Source organism: Lacerta agilis, chromosome 8 (genome assembly GCF_009819535.1).
Source record: "Lacerta agilis isolate rLacAgi1 chromosome 8, rLacAgi1.pri, whole genome shotgun sequence".
NCBI lineage: Eukaryota > Metazoa > Chordata > Lepidosauria > Squamata > Lacertidae > Lacerta > Lacerta agilis.
Window position 1 is genome coordinate 70,063,182 of NC_046319.1, and position 22,149 is coordinate 70,085,330.

The following is a 22,149-nucleotide window of genomic DNA, read 5'->3' on the forward strand; positions in this document are numbered from 1 at the left end:
TTTTCCAGGGAGTCTTCTCTTCTCATGAGGTGGCCAAAGTACTGGAGCCTCAATTTCAGGATCTGTCCTTCTAGTGAGCACTCAGGGCTGATTTCTTTAAGGATGGATAAGTTTGATCTTTTTGCAGTCCATGGGACTCTCAAGAGTCTCCTCCAGCACCATAATTCAAAAGCATCGATTCTTCGGCAATCAGTCTTCTTTATGGTCCAGCTCTCACTTCCATACATTACTACTGGGAAAACCATAGCTTTAACTATACCATAGCAGCTTAGAGACCATAGCTTTAACTATACCATAGCATGTTAGAGACCAACAAAGTTTGTTATTGGTATGAGCTTTCGTGTGCATGCACACTTCTTCAGATACACTGAAGTTCTTATTAAACATTTGTTCGGACATCATTATTCAGATACTTCTTGCTTCTCCCCAAGCACATTCTAAGGCTGCAACCCTAACCCAATTCACCTGGGAGTAAGCCCCACTGAATTCAATAGGACTTACTTCTGAGTAGACATTTACTTGTTCAGTGCTACTGAGTTTCTCAAACGTTTTCCAGGAAGGAATGCCTTCTAACCAAGTCACTGCAATGTAAAAAGCCTACTAAGTCCTTATGGGGCACAAACTCCTTCTGCAATAAAGAAATAGACACAAAAGCTAGCATGGGATGCAAAGAGAGAGCCAAATATGAGGGGCATGGTTTGCATAGGAAGGGGTGAGGCAAGGGACCCATTGAAACCCTATTGCCTAAGCAGTCACAGAAACCTGAACTGATCCTACAAGGTCTGACAACACAGCAGCAGTTACTGATACAAATGAAACTCCATCATGGGTGCAGAGAGAGATTTCTTTGCCCAACAACAAAATACATTGACCCTAACTCCAGGTGGCTGTGGTGGGTCTTCGGCACCCCCAGTAATCTACATAGGCACTATCTGTATGAAGCCATGAGTGCCTCAGCCCCCTAAATATTTGTAGGCAGGGGGCTGAGCCCCTGCAATGATGATGGGGGTTGGCCACCCACCCTATCCCTGCTGACACAGCGACCAGGACAAGGCCACCACCTCGAGGCCTCCACTGAGGCCCACCACAGACACAGCCCTGGAAGCACATCTGCGGCCACAGTAGGCCCCAATGGGGGCCCCATGGCAGATGCAGAGGTCCAGTCACTGCGGTGGCAACAGAGGGCCAGTGGAGGCTAGGCAGCGGGTGGTGGCAGGAGGAGGCTGAGCATGGAGCCCAGTGTAGTATGCACGTGATCTGTGAGCGATGTCAGGATGTCACATTGCGCATGCATGTGCCGCTGGACACCCACAATCTCGGGCACAGGTCAGCACCTCTGACAAAATGTAAAATCATATAGGGTATGTCCAAGATGGAGGCACCAAAATCAGTGTTAGAGAAGAATTCTGTGTTTTCCTTTTCTTTAGAACCTAATGGCTTTGCTTGGAGGAGGAGGAGGAGGAGCTGACTTATCGGTAAGATGCCTTCCATTACATAGTTTTATCACAGAATGAATGCCCTTCCTAAGTAATAATATTGGCTCCTCCCAATATCTTTCCCCTAGTTACTTTGTGCTCTGTTAATGAGTATACAATGTGCACAACAAACTTCTCTTTCCTGGCTGGCACACCTATAGAAAAACATGAAATGGCCTCAGGAGTGAACATTTGTAAGTAATTTTCAGAAGGCACGTAGGTTGTCTTTGCTAAATGTATTAGGTGACTAACAAATTCAATAAATTGACAAAACAACAGCAACAAATCCTGAAAAGTTGAATGCAAGGTTCTTCTTCAGCCATCAGCTAAGCGACTTCCCATTTTACTCTATTTTGCGTATGTGTTAGGGGGTCCACAACATAGTCCCCGCAGAAATGGGGAGTCACCCGTACAGGAAGCTGGCTTCAGGCTATGTGTCTAGTCCTGAGAATGCAGCAAACTGGAGATAGATACATTTACAGCAGGCATGTCCAACTGGTCGATCATGATCTACCTGTCATCCTCCCCCCAAAAGCTCAACAACTCTGGTCAATCCAATGGATATATCACTGCCAGTTTTTTAATAGTTGGAGCAGATGGCAGTCTCTTGGGAGTTGGATGTGCCTGATTTACAGGGCGGGGTGTTATATCTCTATCAGCCAGAGAAAGATTAATGCCTTTTCTTCCTTTTGTAGAATCTAATGTCTATGTTTGGAAATGGCGGCAGTGCGGTAAGACATTTTCCATTACCTTCTCCCATTCCCCCCCCCCCCATTTTTTGGGTGGTGGGAGGAGGGGCAGTCAGAATTAATCCTAAAATGTAACTGACATCTGTATGGTGAGGCATGTTGCATCACTGCAAAACATGCCCTTCACTTGAGATTTCTGCACTGCACAGGGTTGAGCTTCCAATTCTACAATTCTATGAATCCTTACAGACAGTAATGACAGTTTGGGGCCAGGTACTCTACGAACTACTTGCTTCCATGTCTGTAGCACCTTAAGTATACTCTTTTCGGCTCTGTTGATCCTCCCCACCCTCGGTATTTCTTGGGTAACCGTGCTCCTTTTCCCATGACCACCCCTTCCCCTATTGTTCCTATTGTACCCAATCCAAAACAGTAATGATTTTTTCTTCTGTGAGAATCACCGCGGCTATCATTCTGCAAAAGAAGTGGCCATGCCTGCAAATTTGCATCCAGTTTGGGCAGAAAATGAAAATGTTTTGTTTTGCCTTTGTTTTTAAATCAAACTTTAAAGATGCCCTGCAGGGAAAACCACAGGATATATTCGTGTACAGGTCGACTGTCTTAATCTACACTAGATGCCTGCAAATTTCATCCACTTATTTGAAAAATAAAAATAAACTATTATTAGATCCCCCCATTATAGCGAATGAGGAGAAAACAGACTTGTTTTTAACAAACCTTATTTCATTCTTGAGACCCTAATCATATAGGAAAGACACAGAGTGGCTCTGAAACACATCAGGCTTCTTCCCAAAATCTACAGATACAAGTTGCCTCTTCTAGCTAGCGCACACGCCTAACATTTACACCCTACCTTTCCTCAAGTTGCTCATGCTGAATAGTATAGGAAGACTGAAGTCACCACCCCTGGTTCCAATAATTGTTTGCCCTCTAGAGGCACCCAGAATTTGACAGCTGAAGCAAGTACTTCAGCCCGGTGACCTGGTCAGCTCTGATCCTTTATTGTTATTTCATGTATTTCATTGGATTCTTAGCTCTAGTCTCTCCTGACTCTCCATTCCAGTTTTGAGGTTGGCCCTTTCATTACTATCCAAATGGCTCAAGAAACAGATGTGCCTTCTGAACAAGCGAAGGGCCATAATTTATATCCCTTATATTCCTTTTGTGCCCCATCTGACCCTATTCTATTGGCATGATTGATCTCGAGAAGAAGAAAACACTCCTGGCTAATATGTTCCCTATCTCTTTTCATTGCAGGCTAGACCAAAGCCGAAACCAAAGGCAAGAGGAAAGGTAAGACACTCTCAAGAGTCATCTCCCTTACTTTCAGGGCCTTCGTAATGGATTTGAGATGGAGTGGAGATTCATACACATGTCCATATGCATTCCTCCAAGAAACTACTCACTTTTAAATGGAATATTAAACTTCCCTACTATGCCTTTGTGTACATTAGTTGCTCTAATATGCACATGTGTGTGTTCATTTCATTCACACTTTTTACGAAGCAAACAAGTGCATTCCTTGGTAGAAGAACTGCATCACATAATTCAGAGAAGTGCAGATTTTGAAGGGTAGCTGTTTATTGCTTGTTTATTAGTCCATGAAATATGAATTAGATAGGTTTGCCTGAAAATGTGAACCAAATGAATTTCTCCCTCTCCCTCCACAATGGAGACCCTTGAATGATACAAGGTGCAGCCTGGCTATTGCAGGGAGGGATAGAGGAGGTGAGAAATCTGATTCCATTTTCATTTTCAGGCCAACCTCCCCAGCTCACACTTTCTAAAACGAGACGCAAACCAAAACACACCAACCCCCCAAAATTCAGGCATCACATTTTGCAATGCAGTTCTCCAGCATGCATATACTAGGTGGAAGTGTGCCTAAGAATGTATCCACTACTGAAAGTAGCATACAAAATTGGTTTCCAAAAATATGAACAGGGAAAATTGCATACGAAATTGTGTATATTTGAGGGAATTAGCTGTAAATTGCTGGTGGTGTGTTTTCATGAGCACTTTCAATAGTTAAAGTTGCAAACCGATGTGAATATGTGGAAAATTGAACTTTCTGTGCAAAAATGAGGAACTGAAATGGACAGAGTTGCCCATCCCGAACTGCAGATCATATTGGCTTGCAGAAGAGAACAGGAAGGAGAAAACACGTTGAGCAGCCTCACTTTTCCTAGTTTAAGGATGCGAAAACCTTTTCAGTCCTAGGCAACTTTCCAGGGGCCACAGGCAGTGGTGCACAGTGCCAGAGATAAAGGTGGGCAGAGCAACCAATGTTAATTTTACCTTTGTGTAGGAAGCTGGTTTCTACATGCATATACTCATCCCTGTCCTTCACCCAGGCATACAAAATGCACCACCAGAGTTAAAGGACACATGGCAGCCAGGCCAAAAGATTTGAGGTGCAAATTAGAGGTGGTGAGGGGTGTGGCCTGGGGAGAATTTGGAAGGACAGATAAAGGGGTGGGGAGGCAGTGGCGGAGCTTCATGCTCCGGCACCAGCGTTGGAGAGCAAGCGGGGACATGGCTGGTGCATGCCCCAGGGGGCGTGGTACGTGTCCCAGGGGCATGGTGCACCGCCCACAGGGACGTGGCACGCCGCCTGCAGGGGTGTGGTGCCAAGCACGGGAGGCAGCCGTGATGGCACCCCACTGAGATCGTGGTGCAGGGGGGCGGTGTGTTCCCCTGCCCCCCTCTTCCTCCGACAGTGGGGGGCATATTTGGCCCCCAGGCCTGAGGTTCACTACCTTCCTTACTTGACAGGACCAAAGCCAACGTTTCCATTCTTCTCGCCAGCCTGGAAATAATTATGGCTTACTGTATTTTCTTCTTCTTTTTAGGGTGCTGGTGAGAGAAGACAACAAAGGAGAAAGGTGAATGCATATCATGGGGAATAGCACCAATTCTTCCAAAAGTGCTCCAGGGAACGTGCTTGGGCCTTTTCACATGCTTTGTGCAGGATTGCCGTGCACAAAGCCAGAGAGCAAAGCTTGTGCCACTGGCCTCGCCCCTAAGGCCACACCTTTCCACTGGCCCTGCCCCTTTGATGCATAGAGCTGCTCAGATATTCTGCACATGTGTGACTGCTCATACCGAGTCACCCCTTTGCAGATGCCTGCATTGAACAAATGGGTAATAGTATCTTTTGGTTGTTTGAATTTCTGACTTTGCATTCCAGAAGTGGAAAAAGCAACAGCAGCAGCAGTAAAGTCATGTGAGTATCAAATATGCCTATAATGTCATTGCCTCTTCCTTTCTCCTTGTGATGTATCATAGAATTCAAAGGGGGCCCAAGAGCCACCTAGTCCTGCAAATCAGGAAGTACAGCTAAATAAGCCCGGATGGATGGCCCTCCAACCTCTGTTTAAAAACTTCCAGTGAAAATTTGCTCAGTGAGAATTGGGCAACTATTCGTTTTAATTAGGGTTTTTCTTTTAAAACTGCTGATTTTATCTATATTTTGATACATTTCATGCCTACTTGTTTATAATTTATAATTTTATTTTACGGCCAAGGTTTCAACAAACTAACATTGCACTCCTATGCATGTCTACTCAGGAGAAAGCTCCATTGAGTGAGAAGCTACCTTATACTGAGTCAGGTCATTGGTCTATGTAGCTCTCAGTATCATTCGAGAAGGCAGAGGGCCTTCTCAGCAGTAGCACCTTCCCTGTGGGACGCCCTCCCATCAGATGTCGAGGAGATAAAGAACTACACAACTTTTAGAAGACATGTGAAGGCAGCCCTGTATCGGGAAGTTTTTTTTTAATTTTTGACATTTTCTTATGTTTTTATATTTTGCTGGAAGACGACCAGAATGGCTGGGGAAACCCAGCCAGATGGGCGAGGTATTATTATTATTATTATTAATATTATTATTAGCCAACTGACAGCAGCTTTCCAGGATTTCAGCTGGGACCTTCTGCATGCAAGGCATGTGTTCTACCACTGAGCTGTGTCCCTCCTGCATTGACAGCCCTGAACAGTCTGGAGTGGAGATTCAGTGCTGCTTCTGTGCGTTCATTTGCCTGTAAGATGGCAACTGAAGGGCCCCAAAAGCTCCCTCTTGGAGGATGAGATTTGACCTCATGATTTGCTCACTCCATGTTATAGGCGCCAACTATTGGGGGGACTTGGGTGTGGGTTCTGACAGTGCAGGTTCCGGCGTGACTTCCGGTTTCTACTGAATGTCATGCTGGAAGCCCAACATGAAGAAGAAGAAGAAGAAGAAGAAGAGTTTGGATTTGATATCCCGCTTTTCACTACCTGAAGGAGTCTCAAAGCGGCTAACATTCTCCTTTCCCTTCCTCCCCCACAACAAACACTCTGTGAGGTGAGTGGGGCTGGGAGACCTCAAAGACGTGTAACTAGCCCAAGGTCACCCAGCAGCTGCATGTGGAGGAACGGAGACGCGAACCCGGTTCCCCAGATTACGAGTCTTAACCACTACACCACACTGGCTCTCATGACCTCCAAGGCAACGTCGGAGGCCCTGCCAGGCTTCTGACACAATTTCCAGTATGAACCAAAGTCACATTGGAGGTCTCGGATGTGATCGCCAAGGCTCCGTGAGGCCTCAGAGATCACGTCCGAGACCCTGCCAGGCCTCAGAAGCACCTCTGTGGCGTGCTGATTAATGTGATGCTTGTGATGACGTCACAACATCATGTTATGTCATGGGTGCCATTGGGCACCCATAACCTAAGGCCCAAGTTGGCGCCCCTGCTCCAGGTCTACATTTTTTGCAGTCCTTTTCTTTTATGACTTCTTCCCCTCTCTTCTTTTTCCAGGATGCCTGAGATAGCCCAGAGCAAGAACTGACAGATCAGAAACCGAAAGAGCTAATTGGGACACCAACTGGCACGCCTTTCTCCTTGCATCCAGAAAAACAAGAAACCTATGTACGTGTCTGCAAAATTAGCAGACTCTGTTCCATCAAGGAAAACAGAACAATCGACCTAAACAAATCTTGGGCTACGGGTGATTTTACTTTGGTGTCTTTAATCAACCATTCCACTGTCCTTTGGCCCTGGAAAATATTTCACGCAAATAAAGACGAAACCCCAATTGCACAGACATGGTTCTTAATTTGCTTTATTGAGTAGACGATGCTGACATGAGCCTTGATTGTACTCCTAAATCTTGATGTTCATGAAGGTTGTCATATTCCCTCTGCTACAGCTGTTTCATTGCTAGAAAAGAGAGCTGCTCACTCCTCTTCTGCTGAGCTTTAGCACCACCAATAGGCAGGAGGCAGTATTGCACTTACCATTTCTTTTCTTTTCACTTTTAATTTCTATACCACCTTTTTATATTACTGTGCCCAAGGCGGTTTACAGCAACAAAATAAACAACAAAGAACGTGCACATTATAATAATCTGATCCGATACAGAAAGTCATAATAAAATATAACTTTAAAATGGAATGACATATCAAATAATCTGATCCAATACAGAAAGTCATAATAAAATATAACTTTAAAATGGAATGACATATCAAATAAAGTATTATCCAGTGACGTATCAGAATATAATAGTACACAATAAAATTAACTCTCAAAACATCAGCAAATAATAATTGAGAATGAATTCACTCTTAACCATTACACTAATTAATTAATAAACCATGATCAATAAAAGCAACTGCAAGTCACGATGGATAAAATACCACAATACGTACAAAACCATGTACAAGGATCAAATTGAGACACAAAAATACAAAACTTACAAAATTATTAGAAAATTATAACATTACCAGCACAGACAGTGTCAGGAGACACAAGTGACCAATAGAGTTGTCTTGGCAGGCCTGCTGAGTGCAATCAAATTATTGGGTGAATCTGTCAGTTGTGGTTTCTTTCTATCAGTTTTCCTTTTTTCTTTTTAAGTCCTCATGAAAATTCACCAGCATCTGAGTGCACATTTCTCCTAATATGCACATCTCTGTATGCAATGTTGCTTAATATATGCATTCTTTGCATAGTAATTTCCCACAATCTATTTTTTTTTAAAAGAGAATTTATTGGTTTTCCAAAACAAAGAACCACATATCACAGACACAAACACAAACACAAACCCACACCCAACATTCAAACCATAACAATACAAATACAAATACACCAACAATTCTTTTTCTTGTTTACATAAAAAAAACTTTTCTTGTTTGAATCATTGTAAAATGACTTCCCCCGCTATCTCTCCTTCAGTTCCAATTCCGTATTTACTTTAGTAACTTGTCATCTCTGAAAAAATCATTTAACAATCCGAACTTAACATACTTCTTAAACTCTTATTTTTAATACATAATAATAATCTATCCCACAATAGCTTAGATTGAATCTAATCCCATTTTAACTTCATAACAATTAATAAATCAACTTCATAACACCACATATTGCTTCTTGTTTCAAATCATATCAAACATCTTCTTACTCTAAAACTGCTGCTAATAAAAAGAAAAATTCTGGATATCTCTTCTCTAGTTCAAAAACTTAAAATCTTAAACACACCGACTTCAAGGTATCAATAAACCATCCCAAATTTATCCTTAATACGTTTCACCCTATCCCTTTTCTATCCATTTTCTTCCGCCCCATACCAATACCATTTCCCAGGAAGTCCTCTTTTCTTATAAGTCCACAGTTCCAGACGTAATCTACTACTATCCTTGCAGGGAGCATCAGGGTACGCAAATCCTCTCCTTCCAGCGTCTCCAGTTCAAAATTCCATTCCTCTTCTGATTGTGAATATAAAAGTCTTTTCCCCATCATTTCTGGGCCCTCACCCCAGAAATTGGATATAAACAATTTTCTCGTCCTGGATCTTTCATCTTCTTGGAGTTGCAAATACATCCTATTTTGTTCTTCAATAATTCCCCTCAGCTCCCCACCAAGGTTTCCTTCCATTCCATGAATATTCTGAACAGTCTTTTCTGTGGGAAATATCTTTTCTGCCAAATCCTGGTTCAGCAAAATCAGTTTCTGGTTTGCCAATTCTAACTTCAGAAAAATAATCCTTTGTTCATGCGTCAGTCCAGTGTCCAAAACCAACTTAAAAACGAAACCTAACATGGTAGAAATGGGCATAGAGTATCAAATTTCAATGTTTATCGTTAATCAAACCCCTATTAAAAAATCTACCAGGCCGTTCAATTGAAATGCTAACTAGATACTTAATTGAGGACATCAACCCAGAGCGAACTATGACTGTAGCTAAATTTTGCTATCATGCAGCAAGACTGAGACGCGTCATGATATCAACCGACAACAGCGATAAAGCCGTCCACCAAGCCATAGCAGATAATACTTAAATGGAATTATCGCCCATTAAATTTTAGCTTAATTTTAATCTAACATGGGATCTGAAATAGTATTGTTAAAAGACAATATTTAAGAAATATTTATTTTATGTACTATCGTTTTATTTTCTCTTTTGCTGGTCTATGACCGTAATAAAGTTTATTATTTTTATTATTATTAATGTTTATCCATCTTTATCACAGCACATTTCCGTTTCACACAAAGATCTCCGCAGCCATTTTCACAGTCATTTTCCCCGAAGTCAGGGGTAAAAGATTACAGTCCATCCATTTTAAAAGAGAAATATCCACCACCTACTTACTCCCCCAAAAGGGATCTAGTCAGTCTCACTTATCAAAGATCCATACATTGTATCCATCACTGTAACAGCAGTCACTATTCAAGCAGTTACTTTTTTGTTTCCACCAAAGGGAGAAAAACAGGCTCCCCCTCCGTCGTATCTCCCGGAGCGCCAAATGTCAAAGATAAATCCCGTTATTCAGGTACTCACAGCCACCGGGTTTTGTTCTTTTATTCCTACTGCAGGTAGAACGATGTCCCTCACCGCGAGCGGCGGCCGCCGCTTCGCCGGACCGGTTGGGGCATGTCTCCTATAGCCCGGCTCCGTTGTCCCTTCACCCCCACTCCCCCTTTACAGGGGGAACGAGGGAAGGGTTCGGAGCCATATCGGGCCTGCCGGAGAGCCCAAGCCGCGGGACGCTCGACCCGTGGCTCAACGGAGCCCCGCTTTGCGGTAGCGGAGCTCCAACCCCCGGCCGGCCTGGGTCGCTTCGCTGCCGAAGCGACCCACGACCGCGCACGATGGCGTCCTCGCCGGAAGTCGTAATTTCCCACAATCTAATGCATTTTGGCATGGTTTCTTCTTCTAATATCTGCAGTCTAATGCACACTTTGCACACATTATATGCATTTTTCTACACACAGCTTGGCTGAAAAGCTGCGTTGCAAAATTCTGAAAGGTGTGCATTTCAAAGGATGTCTTGTTTCAGAAAATGTGAATTAAGTAATTTCCTGCACAAAGGTTAGGCTTGAAAGAAGCATTCCATTGTATCTAATATAATAGGTGATGTGATGTGGGAGGTGCTCACAACAGTTTCTCTAGTTTTCAAATGTGCCCCAAGAGATTGGTGATCCACCACCAATCCTGATGCTTCATATTTATTTCATTTCATGAAAACTGTTGTTTCTTGATATGTGAAAAAATCCTCATAGTAGTTCATCAGTAATTGGCTGGATGCAGAGGACTGGTGGGAGGTATCAGCTGGGGAAGCCCCAGGATGAAACAGTTTAGAGTCAGGGGTCTGAGTGGTCAGAGAGAGAAGAGAAAGCAGACTGCAAAGAGGGATGTATCAGAAGCTGGTACATCAGGTTTAGCTGGTAATAGGGTTTGGTGAGCAAGAAGAGCCTGTGGCAGAGAGCAGTTCAGAATCAGAGTTAGAAGAAGAGGCTGGAGAAGAGGGGGCCAAGTGGCAGAGATCAGACAGGCTGCTGAATAAGCCAAGGCGTCTCCCCCTCCTGCTGTGACTTCCTGCTCTCTCCCAGAACTAGAAGAGGTACAGAGAAGGCCAAGCAAAGCCAGGCACTGCAACAGAGATGCAGATTGCTCGTGGAGGACCTGGATAACAAGCTTGGTGGATCAGGGGAATGCTGTGAAAGTAGTGTATCTTGATTTCAGTAAGGCTTTTGACAAATCCACTATGATATTCTTGCAGAGAAGCTGGTAAAATGTGAGCTTGACGAGGTAAATGTTAGGTGAATTTGTGATTTGTTTGACCTGGAAAAAAGTGACAAGTGGGGTGCTTCAGGATTCGGTTCTGGGCCCATTGTTGTTCAACATCTTTCTAAATTGAAGAGACGCAATAAATTTGCAAATGCTACTGACCTTGCACCAGTAGTGACGAAAACTTAATGCCTAGCTTTGACTAGTCATTAAAAAAACCAAAAACAATTTTAGCGTATTTGAGATTTATTTATTTATTTATTAGGGCAGTTTATTTATTTATTTAGGCAGTTCATATTGTCTGTTACAAAGACAAGAAAATCAGTTCATGTTATAATGATTATCCTGATTAGATTAGCATGGTTTTGTGATTCTGTTTTTGTCTGATTGGCTTAGGGCAGGCAGTGCAGGATACAGGAGAGTAGGGAGCCTTTGTCAATGCGGCAGAGATCTTCAGTGTACCATATTATTAAGGCGCCTGGAAATAAGAACGTAAATAATTAGTCACATAAACATCCCCAATGAGGTAAGGCTGCATAAGAGCTAGGGAACCCTGGTCATTGGCTATGATGGGTGGAGCTGATAGAAGTTGGAGTTTAACAACATCTGAAGGGCCATATGTTCTCTATCCCTGATCTAAAGCTAAAAGCTTTTACGAGTCTTCAAATTCCATAAGTACAATCCTATACATCAAGGATAAAGATTCTATGGCCCTGGAGAGGTTGTCAAACTCCAACTTTCATCAGCCTCATGTTACATGGTCAATGAGAGTCACAGGTTCCCCAGCTAAACATGAACATGAGTTCACTGGGACTTACTCCTCCTTTATCTGATCAAAAAGCTTTATACTAATAATACCTGCCGTATAAGAGTTCAGCCTGGGAACGATTTGACAGCACCAGTCATTATAAACAGAGGAGTAAAACAGGGCTGTGTACTTGCTCCTACGCTCTTTAATCTTTTTCTTAATGACCTTGCCCCCTTACTAAAGCAGGTGGACGCTCACAGTCCGAAGCTCCAAGCCATAAGTACGCCCATTCTTCTCTATGCGGATGACATGGTTTTGCTGTCACGGACCAGAATAGGCCTAAAGCGACTGGTAAACGCCTGTATTGAGTACTTGTCCAAAATGAAATTACGCTTGAACTTTGAAAAAAGTAAAATCCTGGTGTTTGGTAATTCATGCAAGAATTACAGTTGGGTATTTGGAAGTAACTCCATCCAGCAGGTCTTTAAATTCAATTATCTAGGAATCACCTTCCACCATAGGCTCCTTTGGTCTCCACACCGAGACTCGGCGGTGAATGCCAGTAAGCTGGCTATGCAGGCCATAATGCGCTTTTTTACAACAAGGGGTAATTCGTATATACCCTCTGCTCTCAAGGTTTTTAATGCCAAAATTATCGCACAATTGCTCTATGGCATTCCAGTCTGGATCCCAGGGTTCACTCAGACAGTAGAACGAGTGCAATCAATCTTTCTCTACAAGATTTTTTCAGTCCCACGATGTGTACCATATGCAGTTTTATGCCTAGAGGGAGCACAACATAAGGTGGAGTCTGTTGCCTGGGTAAGATTTCTCTCATTCTGGCTAAATATCTGCCTTGACTCTGATAGAGGCCCTCTCCTCCAGGCAATGTTATTGGACACCTTCCTCCCCTCGGGGTTACAACTCTTCAAAAGGAAGGTTCAACAACTGGGGCTATCTGTGGAATTTCTGCGCTCAATGCCCTTACTATCTGCTAAGGCCACAATAAAAACTAGGTTGTGGGACATCGAGCGCCAAGAACTCATAGAGGCAGCAGACAAAACATGTTCCCCTCTCTATTTTCATCTTCCATGGGCACACGAAACAAATTGTAATTATCTTGTTTTTCTACTGAACCCCCCAGAAAGAAGGGCTTTTTCGTTGGCCAGGTTCAACGCAAATCCATCGAACCTCCTATGGGGAAGGTTTTCAGGCAGGGTGGAGGGCGAGAGGATTTGTCCATGCGATGACCATCAGGTGGAAAGCCTCGTTCATATGGTTTTTCACTGCAAACTTTACGTCGATCTCCGCCACCAATTCCTGGACCAGCTCTGTATCCCTAGAAGGAGACCAGAGCGGGAAGTATTGCATTTCCTACTAAAGGGAACTGACCAGGAGCTTACCAAACTGGTAGCTCAATACCTACATCTGCTCTTTTCTCGTCGTAATGCTCTGCAGTCGTCTGAGTTATCAGGAGTCCCAGAGATGTGATCGTGGACAGTGGAGTCTTGTCTCTTTCCTCTTCTAATACAGTTTGCCCCACTGCGAAAGTATTATTTCGCTACTGTTCTATATGTATGTATGTTTCTTAGCTTGATGCCAATAAAAGGTTGATGATGATTATGACTTACTCCTCGGTATGAATGAATCGGTCTTGGTTTCTCATCTCCTCCCAACGACTGAACCTAATGGTCAGGAGTCCCTTTACTTTACCTTTACAATCAGTATAATATGCTCAAACTGTCTTGCTCCAGTTAGCAACCTGGCCACCAAATTCTGCACCTGCTGAAACTTCTGAACCGTCTTCAAAGGCAGCGCTGCATATTATGTTTTGCAGTAATCCAGCATAAAGTTTACCAGAGCATAGACAACAGAAGCTAGGCTATCCTTGTCCAGATAGGGGCGGACCTGGGCCACCAGCCAGAGTTGATGGAAAGCACTCCATGCCACCAAGACCATCTGAGCCAGACGCAAAAGCAAAGAATCCAGGGGTGGGGTTGGTAGCCTTTAAAATAATGTTTGAGTGTTTGGGGACTCTTGATCTAAGAGATTCTCCACCTATGATGCCAAAGCAAATAATTAGCAAAATATAAAAAATCCCATGTGAATACTCACTGGCGGACCAACAGGACTGTTTCCAATCTGAAATGCCAAAGTGCACAGTTATTTCTTGTTTGATTGTTTTTTGTTTACTAAACATAGTATCAAATGGATTCTCAACAAAATAGAGAGAATTCACCCACTGTTAGCAAGACAACCAGAGAACTCTTACTACAAGGTACACAGGGATGTGAAAGGTTAAGATCCAGCAGATCTCCAGCTGAGCCAGAAAGGTAATGTCTGAGAACTGCTGGGCCAACATAACTCCCCATCATCAGTTCTGCAGGAGATAGGCTAACATATCTCCTGATCTTAGGACAGTCAGGACCCCATGGGTTCCAAAACCTTGAAGCCAAAATCTGGGGTGCCATTCTTCTGCACACCACCATTTTTTATTGCGAGAGCACAGTGGCCATTTTGGTTTCTCTCATCTCGTGCTATTTCATGCTGTGGTTCCCCCTCCCCAAAAAAGTTCTTTTTTCAGGTATGGCTCCAAAAACACATTTGGGAGCTCCACATTAGAATGTAGACCTGGAAACAGCACATTTTGGGTGGTGGTGGTTGTATCACGCTGCAAATTCACACAAGCAGGGAAGATGAAGTATTTTGCCAGTACAAAATATTCAGTAGTATATTGGGGAATATGTAACAAAATCATGTGAATACTCACTGGCACACCACCAGGAATGATTCCACCCTAATGTGTCAAAGTAGTCAGCTCACCTTCCCTGGTGGGCGTTGTTGCAGCTGGACATCCAGGACCTCGTGGTGATCCAGCTGGGGGGCAGGGCCCTACAGGGACCCCTCAGGGTGCCCCTATTTGAAGTAAGTCATAGGGCTTTCTCAACTGGTGGTTTACCCTTAGTTGGACTTCCTACAGATGGGTGGGAATCGAGATATATCCTGGCTTCACCCAATGCCTAAGCCAAACCGCTCACACTTGTAACCAATAAAGTTGTGGCCTATTTTATCCCATAAATCCAATTACTCATGTCCATGTGTTTATTATCTAAGGGAACTGCCGGCCCTGGTCCTTGGAACGCAACACAATTATTTCTGGGTTCCTTATTTCGTATACTATAAAATGGGTGCTCAATATCCAGCCTTACTCACAAGTGTTGTGCTGTGTTTTCTCCTTTGTTTTAACATTCTCCATGAGTGAGGCAGAAGCTACTTTTGCAAAGCAAGAAAAATGCCAGGAAATTGGAGAAGATGTTACAGCACACTGCAGAGTACAGAGTAGTAGGGAACCTGAGAATCCAACAGACAGCATTTCCTCCACCATCATTCCATTCCATTTTAAGGTCTTGAGTAATACCTGACTGCCCAGAGGTAAATCTGTTATCTTGGTGCTATATATTATAGCATTTTTACGGGGAAAACATGCACCATATAGCAAATATACATCCCACCATGGTTGGTTTGGAGGGCTGGATATATTCTCCAACAAATTCTGCTCTTCCATTGGTGTATTACAGGGTTCCCATCTTTATATTTCAAAAGGTGAAAATCCAGACACAAGCTTTTTCTTTGGAGTGTGTGGGTGTGGGTGTGTGGCAAAGTTGTTAATCTTTCTATTTAGTTTTGCCCAAAGGTGCCATATGTCTGGCATATTACATACTATATTAAGGTATATAACACACATTATTGAATAGGCTATACCCCTCAATTTCTAAAGTCTGTTCATGAGTCTCATCCCACCAGGTTTCAGTAATTTGCCATCCTGTATTAAGAGCTCAAATTTGCCAGTATGGGCACAGACTGAACAACTATTACTATTAACTGTCGTTATCCATATCAAAACAAAATAAAAAATAAAAAAAATAATTCCCTATTGTTTGCATTGCAACGAGAAAGTTCCTAATTTGCACCTCTTGAACCAATGCAAAATCGTTTACACAGCTATCCATTCAATTTTGCACTAGGCCTTAATCGTATAATACGAATCTCCAGCCAAAAATGTCTACAAAAGTGTGGAAGGGTGGGGAAATCCATATATTTTGGAAAACAACATGCAACAATGTATTATTTTGGTGGAAATTCTTTGCAAAAGTGTTTGCATTAATCACAAGTGATTAAAAAAGCTGTTAATTCAATAGATATTCATGCTAAGATGCTGGTGAATTTTCAAGAGGTTCCCCCATCCCAGAATGCTGCAGAAGTGAATTGACAGTATAGTAAGTATCAAAGGACCAATGAGAAATAATGGATGAGAAATAAGCCAGGTCAACTAATTCTGAAGAGTGAAAATTACTTAATTTAAGGATGCTGTTGCCCATGGTGGCAGATGCACCAGTCTGTACGCCGACATTGCAAATGATCCGAGGAAAGCATCTTCATAACAAATAAAAAGATACAAAGACAGATTCCTGAATTGATTCTATCCCAGCTTCTGACAGAACACAGCCAAATAAAAAGGGTTCTGTAGGTGAATGAAATTTAGTGGACCACATCCCTGGGACCTTAAATACTTTTTCTTTGACTGATGGGTGAAGGTCCACTACTGTAGGGATGGGGAATCAGTGGCTTTCCAGGTGGTGTTTAATTACAACTCCCATCCTCCCTGGCCATTGGCCATGCTGGCAGGGCTGATGGGATCTGGAGTTCTACAACATCTCCGGCACTGTGTATATTACAAAGAAAAAGAAAATGCAGAAACCAATTTAAAAAATATATACTTACAGGAGATCTCTTTTTTCGAAGTCCCTTCAGATGGAAAAGGAAAGCAACATGACAAGTTAATACAATGGCAAGAAGAAGGCCACCGTGGTTGGTTTTTTCAGTCCACAAAGATATGTAATTCCTGAGTCCACCCATCCATTTAAATTATATTTTCTTTGCAGTAAAATGAAAGGTGTGGAAATAACTATAGCATTGATTCCTAAATTATGTCAAATAATAGGTGGAGATAATAATAATGTAGCCTGTTTGTTTTTTCCAGTCCACAAAGTTACTATGAACATTGAAGCACTTGGACAGACAGATCATTTTTTAAAAAATAATGTGAATATTCACTGGCACAGAACGAAGAAGGTTTGCACCCTGAAATGTCAAACGGAACAATTATTTCTTGGTTTTTTATTTCATGTTGTATAAAATGAATTCCCAATATAAAAGGGGGAAATTGTCCATGATTAGCAAGACAAACAGAGCAATCCTACAGTAAGATCCACCAGTATGATAAAGGTGTGGATCCAGAAAATGCTGTAATATCTCCCTCCTCCCAGCTCAGCCAGGGTAAAGTATAAAATGAATATTCCATATCTAAAAACCATTATTAGCAACCCTTAGGAAAGATCCACTAGTATGAGAAAGGTTAAGATCCAGGGGATCTCCAGCTGAGCTAGAAAGGTCATGGCTGAGCACTGCTGGCCCAACACAACTCCCCATTCTCAGCTCAGCCGGAGATAAACTACTATATCTCCTGAGTCCTGGGACAGCTAGGACCCTGCTGACTGAATACATGGCTAGGCAGAAATCAAAATAATTAGTCACTCTCATTGGGAAAGATGTAAACAAAATCATGTGAATACTCACGGGCAAAGGAATAGCACCTCCAATCTGAAATGTCAAAGTGCACAGTTATTTCTTATCTGCTTGTTCTTTTTTAAAATAAACATAGCAGCAGATGGATTCTCAATAAAATAGGGAGAATTCACCCACTTAGCAAGACAACCAGAGCACTCTTATTGCAAGGTCCACTGGGATGTCAAAAGTTAGGATCCAGCAGATCTCCAGCTGAGCCAGAAAGTTCATGGCTGAGCAGTGCTATTTCAGTGTAACTCCTTGTCCTCATTTACAGGTAGGTAGCTGTGTTGGTCTGCCATAGTCAAAACAAAATAAAATAAAAAATTCCTTCCAGTAGCACCTTAGAGACCAACTAAGTTTGTTCTTGGTATGAGCTTTCGTGTGCATGCATACTTCTTCAGATACTCTGAAACGGAAGTCACCAGACCCTTAAATATAGTGAGGGAGTGGGGATGGGTATTACTCAGAAGGGTGGTGGGAATGGGTGATCAGCTGATAGGTGTGGAAAACCTGTTGACGACTGTTAACGACTGCAATTTTTACAGGGTCTTACAGGGAAAGGCAAGGGGTGAGATGGCTAAAGATAGCTTTGCCATGTATAATGAGATAAGAATCCAATGTCTTTGTTCAGACCAGGTTTCTCCATGGTTTTAAGTTTGGTGATTAGTTGCAATTCAGCCACTTCTCTTTCCAGTCTATTTCTGAAATTCCTTTGTATTAAGACAGCTACTTTGAGATCTTTTATAGAATGTCCTGGGAGATGGAAGTGTTCTCCTACTGGTTTCTCTGCCTTGTGATTCCTGATATCAGATTTATGTCCATTTATCCTTTGGCGTAGGGTTTGGCCTGTTTGTCCAATATAGAGAGCTGAAGGGCACTGTTGGCATTTGATTGCATACACAATGTTAGAAGATGAGCAATTAAATAGTCCTGAGATGGTATGTTTGATGTTGTTGGGGCTAGTAATGGTGTTGTCCAGGTTTATGTGGCAGCAAAGTTGGCATCTGGGTTTATTGCAGGCTCTGGTACCAGTGTCCATGTTGAGTCCTGTTGTTGTATTATTGTGGGTGAGGAGCTGTTTTAGATTGGGTGGCTGTCTGTAGGTGATGAAGGGTCTTCCTCCCAGAGCTTGAGAAAGGGAACTAGGAGAGGTTGTAGATCTCTGATGATGTGTTGTACTGTTTTAACTTGGGAGTTGTATGTGATTACTAGTGGTGTTCTGTTATTTTCTTTTTTGGGTCTGTCTTGCAGCAAGTTCTCTCTGGGTATCAGTCTGGCTCTGTTGATCTGTTGTTTAACTTCATCAGGTGGATATTTTAGTTCTAAAAAGGTTTGCTGTAGATCTCTTAGGTGAGAGTCTCTGTCTGTAGAGTTGGAACAGATGCGGCTGTAACGTAGGGCCTGGCTATATACAATGGATTGTTTGGTATGTTTGGGATGGTAGCTAGAAGCATGTAGATATGTTTGTCGGTCAGTTGGTTTACGGTATAAGGTGGTGTCTATGTGTCCATCCTGTATTTTTATAGTAGTGTCCAAAAAATGTATTTCTTGCATAGATTGGTTCGTTGTTAGGTTGATGGTTGGGTGAAAGTCATTGAATGTCTGGTGGAAGGTGTCCAGGGTCTGTTGACCATGTGTCCAGATAATAAAAATATCGTCAATGTATCACAGGTACAAGAGAGGTTTGAGTGGGCAGGAGTTTAGGAAACGTTGTTCTAAATCTGCCATGAAGATGTTGGCATACTGCGGGGCCATTGTTGTGCCGCTGATCTGAAGAAACAGATCCTCACCAAATTTGAAGTTGTTGTGGGTAAGGACAAAATGACAGAGTTTGGTAGTAAAGTCCACTGTGGTTTTATCTGAAATGGTGTTCCTTATAGCTTGTAAACCATCGTTGTGTGGGATGTTGGTATACAGAGATTCCACATCCATAGTGACTAGAATAGTATTGTTAGGAAGGTTATTCAAAGATTGTATTTTTCTCAGAAAATCTGTGGTGTCACGTACGTAGCTGGGAGCACTGATGGCATATGGTTTCAGAACAGAGTCCATATAACCGGAAACCCCCACTGTAATGGTGCCGATACCTGAGATGATGGGGCGTCCTGGATTCCCTCATTTGTGTATTTTAGGTAGAAGATAGAAAGTTCCTGGTCGAGGTTCTGCTGGTGTGCTTGTGAGGATCTGTTCTTGGATGTGTGGGGGTAGCTCCTTAACAATCTTGTTCAGTTCTTTTTTTGTATTCTTCTGTGGGGTCTGAGTCCAATTTTATGTAAAAGATGGTATTGGAAAGTTGTCTGTGAGCCTCCTGGATGTAATCAGTTTTGTTCATGATGACGACAGCTCCACCCTTGTCCGCCTCTTTAATTATAATGTCTGGGTTGTTCCTGCGATTATCTATGGCTCTCCTTTCAGCATGGTTTAGATTTTGTTGTAAGCGGTGGTGTTTTCTGGTCACATCCATTTGGATTCTGCGGCGGAAGCAATCGATGTACAGATCTAGTATGGTATTGCTTCCATCAGGAGGGGTCCATGTGGTGTCCCTTTTTGTGTAACATTTTTTCGGTGGTGGTTGGTGGTCAATGTTCTGTTCATTAAGGTGTTTGGAGGGTGGTGGTTGTTCCCCAGTAGGTTGAGAGATGTTGTGTTGTGAAGATGTTGTTTGTTCTTTGTCTTGTTCTTGTGTGTGTTGGAAGTACTCCTTCAGGCGTAAACAGTGGAAAAATGCTTCCAAGTCCCCACAGAACTGAATCATGTGTGGGGATTTGGCAGGGCAGAATGATAGTCCACGTGAAAGGATTGATTCCTCAGCTGGGCTGAGTGTTTGCTGTGAGAGATTGACGATATTGTTGATCTTGTAGCCTGTAGGTTGGAAAGGTGCCATATCTCCCTCCTCTCAGTTCAGTCAGGGCACTGCTGGCTGAATACATGGCAGGGCAGAAGATGTGTTTTGCCAATACAAAATAATTAGTTAAACTCTTTGGGAAAGATATAAACAAATCATGAGAATACTCACCAAAGGAGGCAAAGCAGGCAAAGCAGGCAAAGGAGGAATCTGAAATGTCAAAGTGCACAGTTATTTATTGTTTGCTTGTTGTTTTTACTAAGCATAGTATCAAATGGATTATCAATAAAATAGAGAGAATTCACTCACTGTTTGCAAGACAACCTGAGCACTCTTTTATATATATATAAAAAAATCCCATGTGAATACTCACTGGCCGACCAATGGGACTGTTTCCAATCTGAATTGCCAAAGTGCACAGTTATTTCTTGTTTGCTTGTTTTTTGTTAACTAAACATAGTATCAAATGGATTCTCAACAAAATAGGGAGAATTCACCCACTGTTAGCAAGACAACCAGAGCACTCTTACTGCAAGGTCCATTGGGATGTGAAACTCCAACTGAGCCAGAAAGGTCATGGCCTGGACAACACAATGATTCCACCCTAATATGTCAAAGTACACAATTATTTCTGGGTGTCTTACTTCATGTACTGAAAATGGGTGCTCAATATCTATTGCCCATTATTAGCCAGACCCAGAGAGCAATCTTATAGTAAGATCCACCAGTATGATAATGGTTAGCATCCAGCAGATCTCCAGCTGATCTACAAAGTACATGGTTGAGTAGTGCTGCTGTGCCAATGTAACTCCCCATCCTCAGCTCAGCCAAAGCTTTGCTACCATATTGCCCTCATCCTGGGACAGCCAAGACCCCATAACCTCCAAACTTGGAGCCAAAATCCAGCACACTATCTTTCAAGACACCATCTGCCTGCTATTATAGGGAGAGTATTGCATACATTTTGGTGGTCATGATCAATCGCAATTTCACGCAATGGATTCTCCCCCCCCCCCCAAAAAAAAGTTCTTTCTTTGGGTATGGCACAAAAACACCACACATTTTGGGGGCAACACACAACCTTGTGGCCCTGCAAAATCCCAGAGGAAATTGCACTATTAAATTGCATGATATCACAACAACCAAAATGGCCACAGTTCTCTCACAATAGAAAACTCGGTTTCTCTGTTTTGTGGAACACTTGCAGCATACAAGACCCTACTGGCTGAATATGCATTTTGCCACTACAAATTATTTCTGCGTTTCTTATGTCAAAGTACACAATTATTTCTGGGTTTCTTATTTCATGTAGTATAATATGGATACTCAATATCTATTTCAAGACCAACAGAGAGATCCACCAGTATGACCAAGGTTAGGATCCAGTGGATCTCCAGTTGAGCCAGAAGGTCAATGACTGAGGAGCAACAGTGTCGGATATATGGAGCAGAAGGGGCTTCAGCTCCCACAATTATTTTTGGGCAGAGGGCAGCACATCCCCAATATTTTGGGTGCCGCCACCCCCCACTGCTGCAGGGCTCCCTGGTGGTGCCTGGGATGATTGAAGCAATGATCCTCTGCACTGCTGGGATGAGCGTGGGCGATCTTTGCTTCATTCGTCCCAGCTGCAACCTGATTCCTGGGCTCCCAGACTGTTGCTGGAGCCAGCAAGTGTGGAGATCGACCTCCATC

At 42.8% G+C, this 22,149-nt stretch overlaps 1 long non-coding RNA gene across 1 annotated transcript; it reads left to right on the forward strand.

Moving 5' to 3' along the window:
• Positions 1 to 1,443: 1,443 nt before the first annotated feature.
• Positions 1,444 to 5,405, forward strand: LOC117052350. Its single transcript, XR_004427248.1, has 5 exons — positions 1,444 to 1,475; positions 2,171 to 2,206; positions 3,443 to 3,478; positions 5,038 to 5,070; positions 5,376 to 5,405. It is a non-coding gene; the product is annotated as an uncharacterized LOC117052350 (long non-coding RNA).
• The last annotated feature ends 16,744 nt before the right edge of the window (positions 5,406 to 22,149 follow it).